This window comes from Lathyrus oleraceus, chromosome 5 (assembly GCF_024323335.1).
Source record: "Lathyrus oleraceus cultivar Zhongwan6 chromosome 5, CAAS_Psat_ZW6_1.0, whole genome shotgun sequence".
Taxonomy (NCBI): domain Eukaryota; kingdom Viridiplantae; phylum Streptophyta; class Magnoliopsida; order Fabales; family Fabaceae; genus Lathyrus; species Lathyrus oleraceus.
In genome coordinates, this window is record NC_066583.1 from 623,031,828 (window position 1) to 623,049,149 (window position 17,322).

Below are 17,322 nucleotides of genomic sequence, written 5' to 3' on the forward strand. Positions count from 1 at the left end.
AGGAACAAGAAGTTGTTGAATGCAATTTAACCAAGCAAGGAGATCAAGCATCATGAATGATGATGTGCCAGCTGAAATTAGGGTTAGGAGGCCACATAATAGGAGTTTGACCTGATTAGGGTTTATGGAGCCATGACCAAGTGAGGACCCCTAAATTAGGGTTTTGCTCCCTCAAGAAGCCACCATTGACACCAGATACAAGCACAATACCCAAGCATCTCCATGTTAGGGTTTGATTGGGGCCACCCCAAGTTTGCTGAGAAATCCTAGTTTCCACTAGGTGTAAGCATAAAGCTCTGGATTCAAGTCACTGCTTTCTTGTGTTGAACCTTGCTTATGTAGATGAAATGCATGCTCATGATGAAATGCAAATGTTTAGGTTAGTGATCTATATGATCATGGTGAAGGGTAGGGTAAGTTTTGGGGTATGACAGTTGCCCCTATTTAATCTTCTCGAACCTGAATGTACGGATAGCAACGGCGTCCGGACAATCGGGGTGGGAGGGGATTAAATACTAGAATATCAGAAAATTTGCCCACGTGGAACAAATGGAAAGCTATGTGAAGATAGGTCACAAGGAGGGTCTTCTTCACTGGGATATGTGGGATGAACAAGCTAGGGTTTGTGCAGGGCAGCTGCTGGGAATCAGAATGTTATGTGGTAGATGGGTATATGGGTGGTTGGGTATGCATAACATATGCCATATGCTAATGCAGTATGATTGATTATTTTAGTCTTTCTCTAAGATTTTTTTCTTTTTCCATTTTCTGTTTTCATCTTTCTTTTCTTCTTTCTTTTCCTTTCTCGCCTCCCCTATCATGTTTTGGCATGCAACATGTGATCGAGGTATTCCTGCAGGATTTCGTGACGGTAAAAGAATCAGGTGTTTGCAAAAGGCAAGTACCGGTGGATAAAAGAATTGAAATAATATCTCTTGCAAAAGGCAAAGAGGCATCTTGCTAAAGGCAAACATCCCAATTAAGAAGTGCCATTTTCTCGCGACAGGTAGCGACGACTCCTTAGTAAGAGAAACAGAATCTTCAAATTCAGTTAAGAAGACAGGGATAGACAGATTTCTCTCACAAAAGGTGATGAGAACTTCTTAACAAAAGGTTAAGAAGTGAATGGGAATTATACGACATTGCTGAGGAAATGGTTTTCTTGTACAACAGGTAGCAACGGCTCCTCTGCACACAAAAAGGGGTCTTCCAAACAAAAGGTTAAGAAGAAAGATGGTCGAATTTCTCACACGAAAGGTAGTGAGAACTCCTTAACAAAAGGTTAAGAAGAGAATGGGGTATGAGATTCTCGTACAAAAGGTAATGGGAACTCCTAGACACAAGGTCTGCTGGGGATTCTCACACAAAAGGTAGTGAGAACTTCTTAAAAAAAGGTTAAGAAGGCGCATGAAGATGGACATGATCCCTCACACAAAAGGTAATGAGAGTTTCTTAACAAAAGGTTAAGAAGAAAGGTGAAAGGATTTCTCATACAAAAGGTAATGAGAAACTTCTTAACAGAGGGTTAAGAAGAAAATTGGAAGGGATTTCTCATACAAAAGGTAATGAGAAACTTCTTAACAGAGGGTTAAGAAGAAAATTGGCAGGTATTTCTCATACAAAAGGTAATGAGAAACTTCTTAACAAAAGGTTAAGAAGAAAATTGGAAGGGATTTCTCATACAAAAGGTAATGAGAAACTTCTAAACAGAGGGTTAAGAAGAAAAATGGAAGGTATTTCTCATACAAAAGGTAATGAGAAACTTCTTAACAGAGGGTTAAGAAGAAATCGAAAAGGAAAATCTTCCCATATAAGAGATAGTAACGACTTCTTTGTAGGGGGATATTTCCAAGCCAAAAGCGGGGATCACTTACAAAAGGTAAGCAAGTTCAAGAATAACAATGCTCGAGCGAAAGGCTAAGGAGACTTACAAAAGGTAAGCAGCTGGGGATAACAATCTTTATGCAAAAGGCACAAAGGGGACTCACGAAAGGTAAGCTAGAAGCGGAAGACCTCCCATGCAAAAGGCAGGGAATACTTACGAAAGGTAAGTAAAGGACGAAAGGTCACAAATATTTGCACGAGATAAAACAAAGAGCGGGACAAGACCTGCTAGGTAAAACCTAGACTAAAGGGGATCTTCCAGACAAATCTGGGCTTTGGCACACTCTGACAGATGGGGAACTTTGCAAATAGGTATGAAAACCTCATATTGTCCCTCAGGCACAACGACGGGGATGAAGTTCTCAAATAATGGCTACCCAAACCCCGGGACTCACCAAACCTACATCAAGTGTTTAAACAAACATGATGCAAAGATTTGACAAAGGTACCCTACTCGTGCGAAAGACATCGAGGGGGAGACGTGATTTCGTGCACAAAGTAACGAAATAAACTCATGAAAGGTAAGTTGTCTCAATAATCTTCTCCAAGCGAAAGGCAAGGAGGACTGGCACACGACCGAAAAGGACTTACGAAAGGTAAGTGACTGATGAAAGAAACCAAAGGGTACTTGCAAAAGGCAACACGAAGAAGAAATATCTCGGGAAAACCTGCGAGGAATACCAATCCAAGGATCCTTGATGATGTTCTCGTTGGGGAGGAAGAACGTATCAACAACTGATTTTTTCTTTTCCTTTTTTATGCTTTCGAGAAAGACTTTTATGCAGTCATGCATGTTTATTTTATATGGCGTAATGCTCCATCTTGATGGAATATGCTACGTCCTTTTGAGGATGCAATGTTATGTAATGCATGATTATTTATGCAATGCTGATGCGTGGTCAGGCCTTTGGTTAGAAGGTATGGCAGGAAATGTCTGGAGATTGAGAACATTGGGGTACTAGTAACCACTGGGTTTATCAATTAAGATCAGTGTTCTTTGTTGGAGGGTTTAGGGGATGTGTTTAGCATGACTCCCAGATATTCATTTTGAACTTAGAATTCCCCTACGCGCCATGGATCTTGCTTTGAGCAACCTCAAGAGTACAGAGAGGATGTTCTTTCTCTAGTTAGTCATGCCCCAGTATGTTGGGAATCTGCATGTATTGCCCCAATCACCAATTATGAAGCAGCCTTGTCATGATAGCTATCTCGATCTAACCTGCCCCAGTATCATGGAACTGTATACCTCTGATTAACTATCTCTGAGAGATTAATTTCTTGGATTCCTGAGGTAGCTTTCCCCAATGTAGGTCTTGGAATAAGCTTCTGCCTCTGCTGGCCAATTTCTGAGGGAATGCTCTTGACTAATGTCTTGTAGAGATTTGTCGAAGCTCGACGCAACTTCCTTAGATCACTGAATCTTATAGAGATTTATCGACGTGATTGCTTCAGATTGACCGAAAATTGAAGTGTCTTGTCTTTTCTTCTCAACGGAGTTCTTTAGACATTCTGCTTCTTGATATAATCACACGAAGTGGCTGATTGCTGCTCAACGGAGTCTCAGGCTTTCAGCACTCATTGTGGTTGATCAAAAATAATTTGGCGTTGCACAACGGAGTCTTAGGCGCTTGGTCTTCTGATGCGATCAACTGGAGTGATTTACTCCCTTGACTATCTGATCTTTGAAGAGATTCGCCGAATCTCGACTGTTAGTACCTTAGGATATTTGGTGAATATCCTAACTTCTATGTGGAGATCTTGAAGACTCAATCAGAATAGTTGGTGAATATACAGTTTCTAAACATGGAGATATGTTAGGATATTTTAGGAACTAAAAGATTGAAGCCCTTGATTGTAGCAGAAGTTTTCTGCTAGCTTTGTAACAGCAAAGGAGAAGTTTGCTCCGATTTCTGAAGGCCTAAATCCAGTTGGGTGGTTAGGTTATAAATAGCAGATTGTAACCTAGGTTTTGTAAGCCTCAAATAATGTAAAATTAGGGGTGTATGTGAGGTAAACCTCCCAACCTGTGGGAAGGTTACCAGGTGTTTCTCAGTGCTCGAAAGCATGAGATGATTTGTAACTCAAAGCCTGTAGGTAAGAGTTATTATGTTCTTGAACGAAGCTGTGAAGCAAGTTCAAGGTGTTTAGCATTACATTGTAATGGTAGTGATAGGAATGGAAACTGAAGGTTTCTATCTAGGAGTTCCTAGGTATAGATTGCATTGGGTAGGGATTAAGTGAAGAGTTGTAAACGGGGGAGTTTAACTCTGAATTAATACTGCTGATAGTGGATCTTCTTCCTGGCTTGGTATGCCCCCAGAGTAGGTAATGTTGTACCGAACTGGGTTAACAATTACTTGTGTTTTTACCTTCTGCAAGTTACATTCTGTTTGTTATAACTCAGTATGTATTTCAGTCTATTTATCAAGGGAATAACTGACCTGGTACATAGCATACTGTCTAAATACCAAACAGAATGTTATGATATTCATCATTGACAGCTGATACTGAAGTATAGATTGGTTGGTCTTTTACAGTACAACAAACTGTAATGGTGGAACAGGTGATGTTCAAATCAATGTTGAGACATCATGTTGATAACAGTGCAGGCTCAATGGAAGTAAGTGCTATGTTTGATCTCTGCTGTGTATTTGTACCAGATGGACAGAACTGGGTGTTCTTGTTTTCTATGGTGTTATAGTAGCAGATGTCGTGACATCTGTGAATGTGTGCATATTAGTACTGGGTTTTAATTTTTATAACTGTCTTGCTGTATTAGTAACAATGTTGGATCAGATGTCATGACTTCGAGTAGAACATCTGAACTCTGACTGCACCAGAGTTTCAATTGGTATCAGAGCAGGCATCATGTTCTGTGTCTGGATGAGATCCATAGGTGATACTTTCTGGTATCTTGCAAGGAGTTATGTTAGTACTGATGTTGGAACCTGTGGAAGGTTCTGTGATTTCCCTGAATGGTCCCTTGAAGTAGGTGGATGGACTATTCATGACAGGAACTGTGTGTACCTGTCTCTAGAGGTTGGCAATTGGCCTTTGTGTGGGACAACTATGCTAGTATTGAAACATATTCAAACTTGGTATGTTCTTGGAGGCTGATCTGGTGAAGTGTGTGGTCATAGGTTGAGTTGTATTATGATTTCCGCTGCATAATACCTGGCAAAACTCAAACTCTGGTGTAGTTTCCCCTCATGTGGATGAAAGGCTGCTGTATTCAAGATTTCATCATAATCTACTGAAGATGTCAAAGATACTTGAGTCTCCTCAAGTCCACTCATCATGACGTTCTCACTTCAGGATGGTAAGAATCACCTGATCACTGATTCTTCTACTCTCTTGGGTAGTGTATATGAAGACCTTGAAGACTTTCAAGGAGGGTTTGTTCCAAGGAGGTGGAACTAATGTTCTATGCGATGTTAGAACATGATGCTCAACAAGTATGCAGCTACTGGTTGAAGAGCAGATGGTTTTAGGAATACTTGTGTTTGGAACCTACTCCTGATCTGGAAGAGGAGACATCTGTGTGTGCTAAGTTGACAAGGGTAGGGTCAACTGTGTGTGTGCTCAAGAAGGTCACTTTTAGACGTCTGATCTCTAGAAGTGGAGTTGGTTGAGATGTGACATTGTGCAATTTCCTGCTGTTTGTCGTATTCCTATAAGATTAATCAGGGTTGGATAGTTGTTCCCTGAAGTACTATGTTGTGTTGAAAGATAAGTCCCCTGGATGTTAGAAGTCAATAATGGGGTAACCTGATTGCTATTTCATTTAAGAGGATTGGGACCATGAATCTAGTTATTCAAACACCACGCTCAGAAGTGACAATTCTTTCAAGGAGTGAGAATATGAAGATTCAGAGGTTGGTTGAGGTAGTATGCTCTGGCAATGCATATCTACTATTGACTGATGTTGTTTTCTTTCACTAGTACTTATGGTCAGCTGAAGTCTGATTGGGGTAATTAGAGTATGTATAGGTATAACTCATAGAGTTAGTTGCCACCGGTAGGGATGATGTATGTCATGTTGAGACATTTGTGTATAATGCATGGATATTGGTATGGAGTTTCCATGATTGTTAATTTGAGGGGGAGTTTTTGTTTGTTAACCTCCTCACGTTTGGTCAGCCTAGGGTCTGGTTGGCTGTTGACCTGTGTCACATGGGTTCTGGTTGTTGTGTGACACATTTGCAAGAAAGGATTCATCTCTCTCTTTCCTAAGGGTGAATCTAATCTGGAAAGATTCTCAAAACTGTTGAGGTGCTTGCAAGCAGAAGATGTTGACACCAGAAGAGTATTTTCAAAGTATTCTTATGCTGGAAGTAATTGAAAGGAAAATGGGGAAAGGATTTAAGATCATTGTCTACTTGTGCCAAGTCCAAGTATTTAATTGATTATCCTTGGAGCTCAAGATAACTGATGTTTTTAAAGATGTTGGAACATGTCGTCTTCAAGACCCTGTGCAGAATCACAGGAAGGATAGTACATTGGTTTATGATCTATCACTTTGGTGGCATCAAAAGCATATGATCTTTGAAAAGGTTTCCTGGCAAGAAACATGTTCAGCCTTGGTATGTACAAGAAGAAGAAAACATCATAGTCCTGATGGTGGTTACTTGGATCAGTTTACTTCTGATCTAGGTAAGGAAGTGCATTGGCTAATGCACACTGTGGAGTTAAGAATAAGTGGCAGCATTCTTGACATCATGGAAACAGCCTTGCTTTAGGAAGTGGAATCCTTGGTATAGCTGAAGGGATAGTTTCTAACTGGTCCATATGAAGACTCATGCATCAGAGTGTCTGATGTCTTTGGAGAAGAAGCAGAGATTCATCAAGGTGTGAGCTTGGATGACTTAACTGCAAACCTGCAGGATGGAGGTTGTTTACTCAAACTTGGTTCCACAATCAAGTCTATGAGAACGTTGAACTCTGGTTCTGTGAAGGGAGGAAGTTCTTTCAAGTGGAAGAAGAAGGAGCTGAATTCAACAGCTAGATGTTAAAACACAATGTTGTGACATTTGGTTCAACATCAAAATCTTAGTTGGTGAAGTGGCACATCAACTTAAGATAGAAGGGTCTACAGAGTTGTAGATTGGGTACTTCGAGAAGATCGTTCTCATTGTAGTACTCTGGAGTTGCTGGATGGAGAGGATGTTACATGTTCATGTCTTAGAGAATCTAAGTTTTGTTTAACATGTAGCTTGAAGTTCAAGTCTGATAAACGTGGAGAGGTCAAAAAGCGGCATTTGACTTTTTCATATGAGGATTCATGAAGGAGGTAATCAACCAGTGGCATTTGGTCTATCTCAGGAGTGAGTTCGAAGAATCAAGATAATCAACATATGGCAGCTGATTATTCTTGAGGAAAGTCTGAGACAAGTTACTTTTAGGGCAGAAAAGTAGTAATTTGAAGACAAAAGGAGGTGTTTTATATTCATCTCTTGGAGCTTGTGGAAGGAGTTCTGAGCTATCTATGGAAGATTATCTCTTGTAATGGGATGAGAATGTATATGTCCCAATTTGTGTCTGGTTTCTTTTGGATCAAGCTAGTGACTCAGTGATATCTGAAGATTATCAGATGGTGTTTTTAGTTATGTTGTGAAGGATGTCCTAACTTATGTTAGAACATTTTGTGAAGTGGTTTTCTGTTCTGGTTAGAAGTGAGATTGACACAGAGTGTGGATGTGTTCAGCCAAGAGGGTTGAACAGAGGGTGTGCTCTTGAAGACATGAAGATGCGTCTTATGTTTTCCATTCATCAAGTGGTCTGGGTTCTATTTGAATCAGGAAGTATGTGAAGGTCCAACTTTGGGGTGTTGGATATATTCATGTGTGATCTCCAAGTTTCAAGAGGAGAGTTGGTTGTTCATGACAAGGGGAGTTCTGTCTTTGCACTGCAAGAAATCATCAAGCTTGTGGTCTATGTGTTCTCAGATAAAAAGGTATGGAACCTTGTTAGTTAGTGGGATGATGTGGTGTGTGTCAAGGCTGAGTGAGCAGAAGAATGTCTGACCAGATGTCATGACATTGCCTTGGACAATTTGTGTGTCTTACTAGTTGCATCCATAACTAGTAATTCTGTTGTTTGTTGCACAAATTTAGGGGGAGGATAAGTACCCTTGTGCATGTGTGTTTTACTAGTAGCCATAACTAGTAATTGTTTTGCTTCTGCTGCTGTTTAAACTACTGTTATGTTGTTTAAACTGCTGGTAGTTTTCCTAGTGAACAAAAAGGATAGAGTGTTCACAAGATGTCATATGTGATGTCTTAACATAAGATATCATATGTTCCTGCTGGAAGTTATATAAGGAAATGTGGATGTGTGGTCCTAGATGTCAAGCTTCCACTGGAGGTGAGAAAGTGGTTTTAGGAAATGGTGATAGGGAGAATATATGAAGAATGCAAACAAAAGCAGTGTCAAATGTTAAGACATAGGTTGCAACGTGTCTGACAGCAAAGATAGTCTGGGATATTGGTGGTGATTCTCTGACTGATTCTCAGCAAATATTTATGGATCTTGACCAAGTATTTACTCCTATCGTTAATTCCTAAGCATATATTTATGGATCTTGACCAAGTATTTACTCCTACCGTTAATTCCTAAGCATGGTCTGGCCTATTTAAAGGATGTATCAACACTCCTATTCTCACAAGAGCGACATTCCATTCCCTCTAAACCATGGTGTTTGTTAAGATTTGGGCATACTGCGCCTGGATCTGGTTTTGTGAAGGTTTCAGTTATAAATGTTTAGCTAAAAAGGGGGAGAGAAACATTGTCCTGAGGATGTACCAGAAGCAAGCAAAATATGGTAGCAAGGAGAAGTTGGGTTCAGGCACAAAAGTCACTAACTGGGTATATCACTTGTGACTTGTGATCTGAGTTAAGAGGACAGTTGTGTCTTGTGATCTGAGTTATATTATCTATGTACTCAGCATTACATATTCTTCAGGAAGCTCTAATGTTGAGGGGAAGGGTTCTGATGCAGCTGATCCGTGTACAGCTTCTTCCTCATGTACACCAAAAGTGGTGTTGGTAATGGGGCTGACAATGACAAAGAGGAAGTGCAGGCCTATATTGGGATGTGGTGTCTAGTGTAATGTTTATTTGTTTTAGCTAAAATTTGCCAAAGGGGGAGATTGTTAGTACCTTAGGATTGACATTAATTTTGTAAAATAAATAATGTAATCACCTCTGTTGTTTTAATATGTTGGGTTGAAGAAGTTCAACATCTGGACCAACATGTCATGTACGATGTCACTACATCGTGACTGTGACATCGCACATGTGTATAAAACTGAATGAGTTAATTCTGGCATGTGTTAACTAATTTAATAATCTGGGATTAGTTAGGATATTTGGTGAATATCCTAACTTCTATGTGGAGATCTTGAAGACTTAATCAGAATATTTGGTGAATATACAGTTTCTAAATATGGAGATATGTTAGGATATTTTAGGAACTAAAAGATTGAAGCCCTTGATTGTAGCAGAAGTTTTCTGCTAGCTTTGTAATAGCAAAGGAGAAGTTTGCTCCGATTTCTGAAGGTCCAAATCCAGTTGGGTGGTTAGGTTATAAATAGTAGATTGTAACCTAGGTTTTGTAAGCCTCAAATAATGTAAAATTAGGGGTGTATGTGAGGTAAACCTCCCAACCTGTGGGAAGGTTACCAGGTGTTTCTCAGTGCTCGAAAGCATGAGATGATTTGTAACTCAAAGCCTGTAGGTAAGAGTTATTATGTTCTTGAACGAAGCTGTGAAGCAAGTTCAAGGTGTTTAGCATTACATTGCAATGGTAGTGATAGGAATGGAAACTGGAGGTTTCTATCTAGGAGTTCCTAGGTATAGATTGCATTGGGTAGGGATTAAGTGAAGAGTTGTAAACGGGGGATTTTAACTCTGAATTAATACTGCTGATAGTGGATCTTCTTCTTGGCTTGGTATGCCCCCAGAGTAGGTAATGTTGTACCGAACTGGGTTAACAATTACTTGTGTTTTTACCTTCTGCAAGTTACATTCTATCTATTATAACTCAGTATGTATTTCAGTCTGTTTATCAAGGGAATAACTGACCTGGTACATAGCATACTGTCTGAATGCCAAACAGAATGTTATGACATTCATCATTGACAGCTGATACTGAAGTATAGATTGGTTGGTCTTTTACAGTACAACAAACTGTAATGCTGGAACATGTGATGTTCAAATCAATGTTAAGATATCATGCTGATAACAGTGCAGGCTCAATGGAAGTAAGTGCTATGTTTGATCTCTACTGTGTATTTGTACCAGATGGACATAACTGGGTGTTCTTGTTTTCTATGGTGTTATAGTTGCAGATGTCGTGACATCTGTGAATGTGTGCATATTAGTACTGGGTTTTAATTTTTATAACTGTCTTGCTGTATTAGTAACAATGTTGGATCAGATGTCATGACTTCGAGTAGATCATCTGAACTCTGACTGCACCAGAACTTCATCGACCTAACTGTTTCAGACTGACAGAATCTTGCTGAAATTTCTTGACATAACTGTCTCAGATTGATTGAAATATGAAACATCTTGTCCTTCTGCTCAACGGAGTTCTTGGACATTCTGCTCCTTGATATAATCACATGAAGTGGTTGGTTGCTGCTCAACGGAGTCTCAGGCGTTTTATCTCTCTAAGTACGATAAAAAAAAATTGGCGTTGCTCAACGGAATCTTAGGCGTTTTATCTCTCTAAGTACGATCAAATCAAGGCGACCTGTTTCTGCTCGACAGAGTTCTCAGGTGTTCTATCTTAGGATTCAATCAGATGAAGTAATTGGCCTCTGCTTAACAAAGTCTTTGGGCATCATTCTCTTCTGGGGGTATCAAGCTTTCCAATGCACATTCGTTATGGGAAGTCTCTTGACATCAAATGTTCACTCATGAGTAACGCATGTTCATTTTTAGAAATGCTAATAACAATGTCATGTTTATGCTAGTTTTGAAATCCAAGCATGCTCACTGAAATTATGACATATATGAATGCATCACTGATTGAGAATGTCATATCAATATCAACACAAATTATGAGCAAATTATTGAGGAGTCAGTTTTAACACGATTGTTCTGACTATAGTACGCCTTCGAAATAAACTCTTACTTCAATTAGGTCTTTTGAGGGTTGTAATGTGGTCTAGTTTACGGTTTCAGAAAGAAAGGATATAAGGCTCGAACCTATCCTAACCCACCCGCTCTTCGTGATGTTCTCCAGTCTTACGTTCAGCTAGTTTGATACAAACGCTCTTTTTTCAAAAGGGATTTGAAGTGAAAAGGAACCCACGAGGTTTTCAGTGTGACAATCATGCACCTTCTATTTGGTTTGTAGCCACGAATTTGTTCTTGCTGAGGATTTTCTATTGATTCCTCTTTTGCAGATTTTTTCGATTTCCCTATTCTTGCTGGATTGATTCATATTTACAATCCACAGGGATGCCCTAATTTTTGCTTAAGTCACTCGTTTTCGAATTTTTGACTTAGCGGGTTCTTTCTTTTGATTTATGATTTTTTTCTTTGTTTCTTTTTGCTGAAACATATCGTGTGACATCTAACCATTGATTTGAATGGGTTGTGACAACCTCGTGCCTCTGTGGGTGAGGGACAACCATTTGAAATTTGGTAGTTTCCGACCTCTTGTGAGGGATAAGATGTGGTTGATCCTCAGATAGGACACTCCTCTTTTGAAGTTCGAATGCTTGGTCAAACTGACTGACGACTACCCTGCCCTGGTTTGAGATTGAGAGTTTTATATTTAAGAAAGAAACTCCTACTTCTTGGCTCGAAGGGGTTAACTAGGGATTATCTTCCTTATGTCTCCGGTGTTTGGGGATTTGAAACAATGCCTTACATCATCAGCAAGGTTTTATTCGAAAGTGTACGAGCAGTGAATTCGTTTCGTGTTTTTAATTTCATCATCCTCCACCAAAAACCAAAATTTGTCAAGATAAAGTATGAGTGGACACGAATGGATTTATTCAAAACATGCATATTCATTTAAATGTCATTATTATTCAAAACAAACAAGTTTATTACAAATGAATGTTACAAATGACAATCAAGAAAATCAAACATGAACATGTCTTAACCAAACTAATGACTACGGGCATAATTGGCCTTATTCAGATCCTCAGACTGGAATTGTTAGGCTGGCAGCAGATATCATGACCATCTTCAAGGAGACCCTTCTCACACTTTTCTCATAGGCGTAGACTCTTCAAATCTCCCCCAACTTCCATTTGCACTGATCAGGGCATTGCAGACGCGCCCTCTTGTGGAGGCATGGGAATGTTTATTATGTTCAGGCCTTGCGGTGTGAACATAATAGCCCTTGAATCAATTAAGTCTTGTACCTTGTATTTGAAGGCTCTGCAATTCTCAACGGAATGCCCTTGTGCCCCAGCATGGAAATCACATCGGTCGTTGACGTCAAAGCTGGGTGGATATGGAGGAATCACTTGGAGTAGTTCCTTTGGCACTATCAATCCATATTTGATCAAATACGGTAGTACTTGACTGTACGACATTGGAAGTAGATCAATATGCCTTACTGGCTTTCTTGGTCTTTGTCGAGTGGGTTGTCGCAGCTGATTTGGGTACTGGTTCGGCTCAGGGTTCCTTTGCCTTGGTCGGGGAACAGGGAATGGCCGCTGATATGGAGCCCTTGGAGGCACGGGATGTGGATGAAATCCACGAGGCTGCTCCTAAGGTGGAAGGGGGTCAGGCACGCTTATCGGAGTGACCACTTCTGGTACAACAGATGGCACGGGATTGCCTTCCTTCCTTAGCATCGACTGCAGGATCTCCATGATCAAATCATCTGAGTCTTTAGCTGGTTGATTTCAACCTTCATTGCCTCTTGATTTCTTTGTAACTCTTCCATGGTGATCTGCGACATGCTTCTAGTTCAAGACAGATATCGGGCAATCAGCTTTGTGGGAAGTAATTTGTCTGTCAAAAGGCCAAATGATAGTGAGATTGGTCTCATGAAATGCGGGATGCTATGTGAATGATACATGAGTATTATATATTCTTTTATCATTTATGATGCATGAATGCATGAATTCATGGATGATTTGGTTCATAAGCATGGCCTTCACAAGTTGTACACGCAAACAGGTTTAGGATCACAGTCTCAGAATACGGATGGAGGGCAACACTGATTGCTTTCCTAAATTGGAATCCCACCAATCGAAGTCTAGGGTTAGATAGGGACCCCAGAGTCATCGATTCATTTGGCTGTTTGTCGCTTACGGCAAAAGCTTGCCGGTCGTCAACTCCCTCAAATGAGCCTCTTTTGGGTGAGATCTTCGTACCGACCCACACGAGACAAGCTTCTCGGGGGCCCGCACTACACGACCATCGACATCAGGTTCTAGACAAGGGTCTCAAAGTCATGGACTTCCTTGACTGTTTGCCGTTTACGTCAAAATCTTGCCGGTCGTCAACTCCATCAAGAAAATCTATTTTGAGTGAGATCTTCGTGCCGACCCACACGAGAAAAGCTTCTCGGGGAACCGCACTACGCAACCATCAATCTTAATAGGCCATAGGTTTAATGTTCTACAAAGGTCCTTAGAGTCATGGATCCAAATGAAGACATTGATCGCTTACGCCAAAAGCTTGACGGTCGTCAACGTCTCCAAAAGAATCTACTCTACGCGAGGTTCTCATATCGACCCTTACGAGAAAAGCTTCTCGGTGGCCCATACTACTCAACCTCTCCTATCTCAAGTTTGCACTCTAGACTCGGGTAGAGAGTCTTTCCCACAAGCTTACTTGCAATCGGAGTACCATCCATTTGGTATCATATAACCATGGAACCATATGTTAGATCACAAAATTTAATGCGAAAGGCAATAAATAAAACAAGCAATTAGAAGGATAGACATACACACACGAGGAAGCAACCTAAATTAGGCTTGACTCGCCGTCGGTTTTTATTTATTCCAAAGGAATGGGAAAATATTGAGAAAACCCAAAAGAGTGGTCGTTGTAAGAACAACATTAGTTCTACAATAGAATTCCAGGATTTTTATGATAACAAAGGATGAAACCAAAAATGGCATCCTAACGAAAATTCTCTAAGTGTTCAGGACTCTGAACAGCAACAAAGGAATATGATCGTTTTATCAGATACAAACTTTGATCAGATACAAAGTACTAGAAGATCAGAAGCATCTGAGGAAGAAGTGCGCTCTAGAAGCTCTGACTCTGAGCAAAGCAAGACAGTAGAAAGATCCAGAAGCTCTACATCCACTGGACTTAGTTCTGATGATCTGAAAGACCAGTACTCTGAGAAGCTCTGATGTAACCTCAATGTAATCTCCTTCTGACACAAGACTCCGAGATAACAAAGAATCTGACAAAGATTCAACAAATCCAGAAAGAGTAACGGAAAGAATTTCTTCAAATGGAAAGGAAATATTTTTAGAAAGAAATTATTCAGGGAGACAAATTGGTTATGGCAAGAAACACAGAAGTAATGACATTGAATGATTATCAAAGGCCAACATTCTCTCTTAGTTTTTCACGAGCTGCTGCTCATACGTGAAAACACTTGCTTGATTATTCTGCTGTAATATTTGCTTACTCTTAGAAGCACTCTCTATTACAAATTACTTTTCTAAATTGCTTTTGTTCCTCAAGTGACTCTACGTAGTCTGTATACTTGAGAGGACTAAGAGATCACTCTCTTAGACGTTTAGTTGTATTAATCTTTCAAGATTAGTGAATTAAGTCCTTTTTGAAGGCGAAATCACCTTGGTCGGGTGGACTGGAGTAGCTTTGTGTTATAAGAGAACCAGTATAAAATTCTGTGTGTTCTTACTTTTGAAAAAGCTTTTAATTTCTAAAACAATTCAAACCCCCATTTCTTGTTTTTCTTACCTTCAGTTGGTATCAGAGCTTCAGCTCTGTTATTGATTTTCTAATCAAACACTTAACAGTGTAGAGAGATCCAGAACGAGAAAAACTATGGCCAACACCAATGAAAGAGACAGTTACAACGCTAAGCCTCCAGTCTTTGATGGAGAGAAATTCGATTACTGGAAAGATAGAATTGAAAGTTTCTTTCTGGGCTATGATGCTGATCTCTGGGACATTGTCATAGTTGGATACAAACCTCCTGTAACAGATGCTGGAGTTGCCGTTCCCAGAAGCAAAATGACAGATGATCAAAAGCGCGAATTCAAGAATCATCACAAAGCCAGAACGATACTTCTCAATGCCATATCCTACAATGAGTATGAAAAAATCACCAACAGGGAAACAGCTAAAGATATACTCGACTCCCTGAGGATGACTCATGAAGGAAACTCTCAGGTCAAAGAAACAAAGGCTCTGGCTCTAATCCAGAAATATGAAGGCTTCAAAATGGAGGATGATGAAGCTGTAGAGGTAATGTTTTCTAGATTCCAAACTCTTATTGTAGGTCTCAAAGTGCTAGACAAAGGATACACAACTGCAGACCATGTCAAAAAGATAGTCAGAAGCTTGCCAAAGAAGTGGAGACCCATGGTCACAGCCTTAAAGCTATCAAAGGATCTGAACAACATCGGCCTTGAAGAGCTTGTCAGTTCACTCAGAAGTCATGAGATAGAATTGGAGGAAGATGAGCCTCAGAAGAAGATCAAGTCTGTAGCATTAAAGTCCAGATCTGAAAGGCGCAAGTCTGACAGAAACAAAGCCTTCTAGCCCGAAACAGAAGACGCTGATGACTCTGAGCAGGAAGATTCTGACAATGAGGAAGAATTATCCCTTCTGACCAGAAGAGTAAAACAACTTTGGAGAAAAAGGAATAATAACTTCAGAAAACCAAGACCCAGAGGGGACCGATCAGAATCAACCTCAAAAGGTAAATCTAACAAAGATATTACTTGTTATGAATGTAAAGAAACAGGTCACTACAGAAACGAATGTCCCAAGTTAAAGAAAGACGGTTCCAGAAAAGAGAACTTCAAGAAAAACTCTCTCAGAACCAAAAAGGGACTGATGGCCACCTGGGACGACAGTGAATCTGACTCATCAGAAACAGACTCTGATGAACAGGCGAATGTGGCTCTCATGGCTACCACATCCAAGAATACTTCAGATGAAGAATCTGAATCAGAAGAGGTATTTTCTGAACTTTCTCGATCTGACCTAGAATCATGTCTGTCTGAAACTCTAAACTCATATCAGAAACTCAAACAAAAATTTAAAGCTATAAAAGGTGTTCTTGAAGAAACATTAGAAGAATGTGGCAAACTTGAGATAACAATTTTAGAACTAAAAGATGAAAACAGAACTTAGACATTAGAAAGAGATGCAACAAAGAAAAAATGTTCAAAACTTGAAGAAGTGTTATCTCAAGCTCCACAAACTTCAAACACAATAATTTATAAATATGAAAAATCTTTTCAAAAGTTTCTGAAAATGGGATAGAGAGGAGCAGAATGGCATCCATGATTTATGGGGTCAGTCAGAACAATAGAAGAGGAATTGGGTATGATACTAGTGAAGATAAAACTTCTACTAATGACCAACCTAAATCTCCATTTTCATATCGCTATACACATACACAAGCACAACAATTTAATAATGCTAGAAAACCCAAAGTTTTAAGAAACTCTGGGAAAACTAATCACAAAGGACCCAAGAGACTCTGGGTACCAAAGGATAAGATTGTTTATGTTGCAGATATCTTATGTAGCAGAGTTAAAACACCAGTCATGGTACCTGGACTCTGGATGCTCGCGACACATGACGGGAAGAAAGTATATGTTCCAAAGCCTAGAACTTAAAGACGCTGGATTCGAAGGCTTCGAAGGAGATCAGAAAGGAAGGATCAGAGGCTCCGGAAGTATTGGTAATGGTACTCTTCCCTCCATATCTGATGTGTTATATGTAGAAGGATTAATGCATAATCTGTTATCAATAAGTCAATTAAGTGATAACGGATATGATATAATCTTTAATCAAAAAACATGTAAAGCCATAAATCAAAGCAATGGATCTGTCCTATTCACTGGCAAGAGGAAAAACAATATTTACAAAATAAATCTTTCTGATTTAAAAGAACAAAATGTGAAATGTCTGATGTCTGTTCACGAAGAGCAATGGGTATGGCATAGACGCTTGGGCCACATTAGCATGAGAAAGTTATCTCAGCTAAATAAACTCGAGTTAGTCAGAGGTCTACCTAAGATGAAGTTTTCTTCAGATTCTTTATGTGAAGCATGTCAGAAAGGAAAATTTTCAAAATCATCTTTTAAAAAGAAAAACATTGTTTCTACCTCTAAGCCTCTGGAACTTCTTCACATTGACTTATTTGGTCCTGTGAAAACAGCACCAGTCAATGGAAAGAAATATGGATTGGTCATTGTTGATGATTTTAGTCGCTGGACATGGGTAAAATTCTTAAAG